Source organism: Triticum dicoccoides, chromosome 7A (genome assembly GCF_002162155.2).
Source record: "Triticum dicoccoides isolate Atlit2015 ecotype Zavitan chromosome 7A, WEW_v2.0, whole genome shotgun sequence".
Taxonomy (NCBI): Eukaryota; Viridiplantae; Streptophyta; class Magnoliopsida; order Poales; family Poaceae; genus Triticum; species Triticum dicoccoides.
The window spans coordinates 740,920,560-740,926,312 of NC_041392.1; the positions used below are offsets into that span (position 1 = coordinate 740,920,560).

The 5,753-nt window shown below is 47.7% G+C and overlaps 1 pseudogene; it reads right to left on the reverse strand.

The window, feature by feature from the left end:
- Positions 1-2,911: 2,911 nt before the first annotated feature.
- Positions 2,912-5,344, reverse strand: LOC119334162 (annotated as a pseudogene).
- Between the last annotated feature and the right edge of the window lie 409 nt (positions 5,345-5,753).

Below are 5,753 nucleotides of genomic sequence, written 5' to 3' on the forward strand. Positions count from 1 at the left end.
TGGATCTTGCCGGAGGGGAGGGGAGGGACGAGAGCGAGGGGAGGGGTGGGTGGTGGCGAGGGGAGGGGAGGTGGGAGGGATCGGGGAGCGCTAGGGTTTGCGGGGGAGGAGTGCAGGCTGTGGCCTGTGGGTTGTTGGGCTAGGTGGCGTGAGAAACGTGACGAGGGAGCGCTGCCATTGGATCCGGGTGGATCGGACGGTGCTCGATCCATAATCCGCGTGACATGCCTCTGAACCAATCAAAACAGAGTACATGTGCGCGACGTCCATGACCATTTAAGTAGGTCGTAACCGGCTGAAAATAAAGTGCACATCTCTTTGGCTAAGAGAACTGACTCTTTTTGCACCGTCTTTCGGCGGTTCCCCTCTGCCGGTGACTTCTTGGTCGTCGGCGGTGAGGAGGGTCGTCGGATCCCGCGCGTGTGGATTATTTTAGCTTTAGGTTTTAGGGTCCTAGTAGCTTAGGTTTTAGGGTCCTAGTAGCTTAGGTTTTTGGATCATCCGATGTCTCGACTTCAGGGGCGGAGGCGGCAATACTGAATAAAGAAGCTCTGGATTTTTATCCGGCAAAGCCGCCAGCAAGGACCTCGGCACGTAGAAGAGCAGGGCATCAAGGTGGTGGTCGCGAGCGCGGAGTTCGTCGTCGTCACCTTCGTGGTGACCGAAGACACGTAGTCATACCCGCCGTTTTGACAACATTTTGAAAGAAATTCAAAAAACAATGTTCTCATATTGTGCACAAGGGTGCATAGTAGAATGGAAAACAATGTTTCCTAAGGAAGTTTTCATTTCTTTTGGACGAAAAAATCATTTTCCATTTTTTGAGTGCCCGAAAGGAGGTTTTTTTTGAAGGACCTCCCAAATAATTGTTGCAAAATTGGACCAAATCATTTTTCTAAAATACTAGGCCATATTTAATGCACAATTGACCAAATGGTTGGGTGTAAAAAGTTTTAATCCACCTCTCGTGAAAAAGACAAATTTCCGCCGATTCAGCTGGAAGCGTGTCAAATTTGAACTGCAGCTGCCTCATAGTTTGCTATTTATTGTTTTCCAAAAATCATTTATAGGTACATAAGGACATATTTAATCAGAGAAACACCAAAAAAATTCCAAGATTCAACCACTAGCTAGGAACGGTCATTCCCGCCGTTTTGACCGCATTTCGAAACGGGCATAAAAAATTCAAAAAAAAATCAAAAAATTGGGAAACCTTCGCATTGTGTCATCATATGTGGCCAAGTTCCCAGGAAAAATAACAAACTTGTAATACGGTAATTATTTTAAAAAAGTGTTCTCAGAAACGAGCTATCATGTGTGGAGATCAATGGCTTTCAAGCCAAATGACCAATCTTATGGCCACATTCATGGCATAGTTTGTACAAATGATATCATATTGTGCACAAGGGTCCATATTGGAATGGCAAACAATGTTGCCTAAGAAAGTTTTCATTTTCTTTGGACGAAAAAATCATTTTCCATTTTTCGAGTGCCTGAAATGAGGTTTTATTGTGAAGGACCTACCAAATAATTGTTGCAAAATTGGACCAAATAAATTTTATAAAATACTAGGACATATTTAATGCACAATTGACAAAATGGTTGGGTGTCAAAAGTTTTGATCCACCTCTGGTGAAAAAGACAAATTTCTGACGATTCAGTTGGAAGCGGGTCAAATTTGAACTGCAGCTGCCTCATAGTTTGCTATTTATTTTTTCCAAAAATCATTTCTAGGTACATAAGTATCTATTTAATCAGAGAAACACCAAAAAAATTCCAATATTCAACCACTAGCTAGGAACGGTCAAGCCCGCCGTTTTGACCGCATTTTGAAACGGGCATAAAAAATTCAAAAAAAATCAAAAAATTGGAAAACCTTCGCATTGTGTCATTATATGTGAACAAGTTTCCAGGAAAAATAATAAAATTGTAATACAGTAATTATTTTAAAAAAATGTTCTCAGAAATGAGCTATCAAGTGTGAAGATTCATGGCTTTTCAAGCCAAATGATCAATCTTATGGCCGCATTCATGGCATAGTTTGTTCAAATGATCTCATATTGTGCACAAGGGTGCATATTGGAATGGCAAACAATGTTGCGTAAGGTAGTTTTCATTTTCGTTGGACCAAAAAACCATTTTCCATTTTTCGAGTGCCCGAAAGGAGGTTTTTTTGTGAAGGAACTACCAAATAATTGTTGCAAAATTGGAACAAATCAATTTTCTAAAATACTAGGACATATTTAATGCACAATTGACAAAATGGTTGGGTTTAAAAAGTTTTGATCCACCTCTCGTGAAAAAGACAAATTTCCGCCGATTCAGTTGGAAGCGGGTCAAATTTGAACTGCAGCTGCCTCATAGTTTGCTATTTATTTTTTTAAAAAATAATTTCTAGGTACATAAGTATCTATTTAATCAGAGAAGCACCAAAAGTTTTCCAAGATTCAACCACTAGCTAGGAACGGTCAAGCCCGCCGTTTTGACCGCATTTTGAAACGGGCATCGACATCCCATGTGGAGTTATCCGCAAGGGAGCCCTTCCCCCTCTTGGGCGCCTTCGCCTCCAGATTCGTGGAAGCCCCCCTTTCTTCCTTCCCCCTCAGGGGGGAGCCGCCTTCTTCCTCCTCCTCGCTGTCGTCTTCGGTGGCCGAAGAGTCAGTCTCGTCTTCGGACGACATGTCCGAAGCACCCTTTGGGCGAAGGCCACTCCCGGTCCCTTTGGCCGTACTATTGGCCTTCTTCTCCGGCACATCATAAGGCGTCGGAAACAACATCTTTGTCAGGAGTGGAGTCTCCTCATCTTCGGGTAGCAGAGCGGGACAATTAATCCGCCCCGTTATGTCGGTCTAGGCCTAAAAGAAATTGATAGGAAGGCTTAGACTGCTTCCTCAAAATATGCCAGTAAAAGTTATACCTTGAAAACATGAAAAAGCTTACCAATTAGCCTGGCGCTTTAAGCTAAGCCCACGATCCACGGTCATAGGCGGTGGTGTCTCGCCAGCCTTGAAGAGCACTTTCCAAATGTCTTCGTGCGTCGTGCCGAAGAGCTCTAGCAGCGTCTGGTGCTTGGCCGGATCGAACTCCCACAAATAGCAGGTCCGGCGTTGGCACGGAAGCATCTGGCGGATGAGCATAACCTGGATCACATTGACAAGTTTGATCTTCTTGGTTATCATGTTCTGGACGCACGTCTGGAGCCCAGTCAGCTCATTCGAAGATCCCCAGGACATGCCCTTCTCTTGCCAGGAGGTGAGCCGCATCGGAACTCTGGATCGAAATTCGGGGGCCACCGCCCAGTTGGTATTGCGCGGCTCGGTGATGTAGAATCACCCCAATTGCCATCCTTTCACCATCTCCATGAAGGAGCCTTCGAGCCAGGTGATATTGGGCATCTTGCCCACCATGGCACCTCCGCACTCTGCTTGTTGGCCGCTCACCACCTTCGGCTTCACGTTGAAAGTCTTCAGCCATAGGCTGAAGTGAGGCGGGATGCGGAGAAAGGCCTCGCATACGACTATAAATGCCGAGATGTTGAGGATGAAGTTGGAGGCTACATCATCGAAGTCCAGCCCGTAGTAAAACATCAGTCCGCGGACAAACGGGTGGAGAGGGAATCCCAGCCCGTGGACGAAATGCGCGAGGAACACCACCCTCACATGAGGCTCGGCGGTAGGGACGACTTGTCCCTTGGCCGGGAGTCGGTGAACGATCTCCTTGGCCAGGTATCCGGCCTCTCGGAGCTCCTTGATATCTCTCTTCTTAATGGAGGAGGCCATCCACTTGCCCCCAGCTCCGGATCCGGACATGGTTGGAGTGCTTTCTCGGGCGAGGAAAGCTAGAGCTTGGGCGCTAAAGCTCAAGAATGGAGGGGCAAAGGAAGGAGAAGGCGTGGGTGAATGAACACGGATCCTTACCCCTTTAAAAAGGCCGCGAATTTTAAACGCCTCCCCACTCGCCTTAAAACTCGCCTATTCCCAAGGGCTGTGTAAACGGCACGGTTGGGTTGCCCGCGCCCGTATTGACGAGGATCCTGCAATAAGGGGACACGATCTCTGCTTTGACAAGACGTGCCAATGGCAACCGTGTCTCGAGATGTGGAGCGGCAGACGAAAAACTGTTTGAAATTACGACCGGACAGATATGATGTCATGTTGCAAAAAGTTGTCAATAGATTGGGCTCGTGTAAAATTATATTCTCTGTGCGGTTGTGTGTCGTGTATGTGTTACAGGTCTGGACATGTCGACGCGTCCGAAGACTATCCTGGAGTTCGGAAAGGGGAACCCGCCTTGCAATGCCGAAGACAAATCTGCGCGCCAGACTCCTCGTCATTGAAGCCAGGTTCAGGGGCTACTATGGGAGTCCTGGATTAAGGGGTCCTCGGGCGTCCGGCCTGCTATCCATGGGCCGGACTAATAGGCTGTGAAGATACGAGGACCGAAGACTGCACCCATGTCCAGATGGCACTCTCCTTGGCGTGGAAGGCAAACTTGGCGACCGAATAGGTAGATTCCTTTCTTTTTAACCGACCTTGTGTAACCCGAGATCCTCCCGGTGTCTATATAAACCGGAGGACTTAGTCCGGAAAGACAGATACTCATTACTATAGTCATACAGGCTAGACTTCTAGGGTTTAGCCATTACGATCTCGTGGTAGATCAACTCTTGTAATACTAATATCCATCAAGATCAATCAAGCAGGAAGTAGGGTATTACCTCCATAGAGAGGGCCCGAACCTGGGTAAACATCGTGTCCCCTGTCTCCCATTATCATCGACCTTAGACGCACAGTTCGGGACCCCCTACCCGAGATCCACCGGTTTTGACACCGACACCGGTGGCGACACATGGAGCTAGCGGCGGTGCCTGGGAATGGATTTTTGACATGTGTTCACTGATGCTCTTGAGAAGCATGTCCACCTTGTAGCCAACTCTGGTGAGCTCCTCGATGTTGAGGCCAACATGGCATGAGTGGTCGCCATGCATGGTTTTGTGAAGGAGGTACCTGATCTCGCCGTCCTCGCACTAGTGGCGGGTCTTGTTGACCTGGTCCCGGAGCTTGTCAATGCACTTGGTGATGAAGCCCTCCTGGTTCATCACCTCCTTGCACTGCCCCATTTTCGGCATGCTTTTGAATTGATTCAGGATATCCACCGCCTCGACCTGGGAAGGGAACACCTCCGGCGCCGCCTTGCCCTTGCCGTACACCAGTATGCAGGTCTTAGCATCGCACATGATGGCTAGTTCGTCCGCCTTCTTCATCAGGCCCTTGAGGTGCTTCTTGAATCTATTGCGCCGGTTCAAGTCGTGGGGGATGTATTGGAGGGTCACGTTGCGAGCCATTGCTGGCAAGAGGATAAAACCAGTGAAGGAAAAGAAAGTTGCTGGTTTCGACGAGGGAGGAGGGGTGGATTTATAATGGAGGGATCACCGTGATTTGGTAAGAGTTTATTGTGACAGGTACGAAGAAGATTGCCTTATTTAGTACTTGTGAACACGATCGAATATCTAGAAGATCTCCCATCTGTAAATTTGCCGTCAATTTAAACTTACTAACTTGGACGCGATAGCACATTACCGTTCCCCCATATGACGGGAGCGAGACATATCATACGCGTGCTAATGGTTTCCCCGTGATGTGTCTGCTCGCGCTGGAACGCTTCACACGCGACACAATGATAACCTTCTTAGCCCATCAAGCCATGCAAATGAATGGACCGAACACAAGTGTTGCTCCTATCGGTCAAGCCCA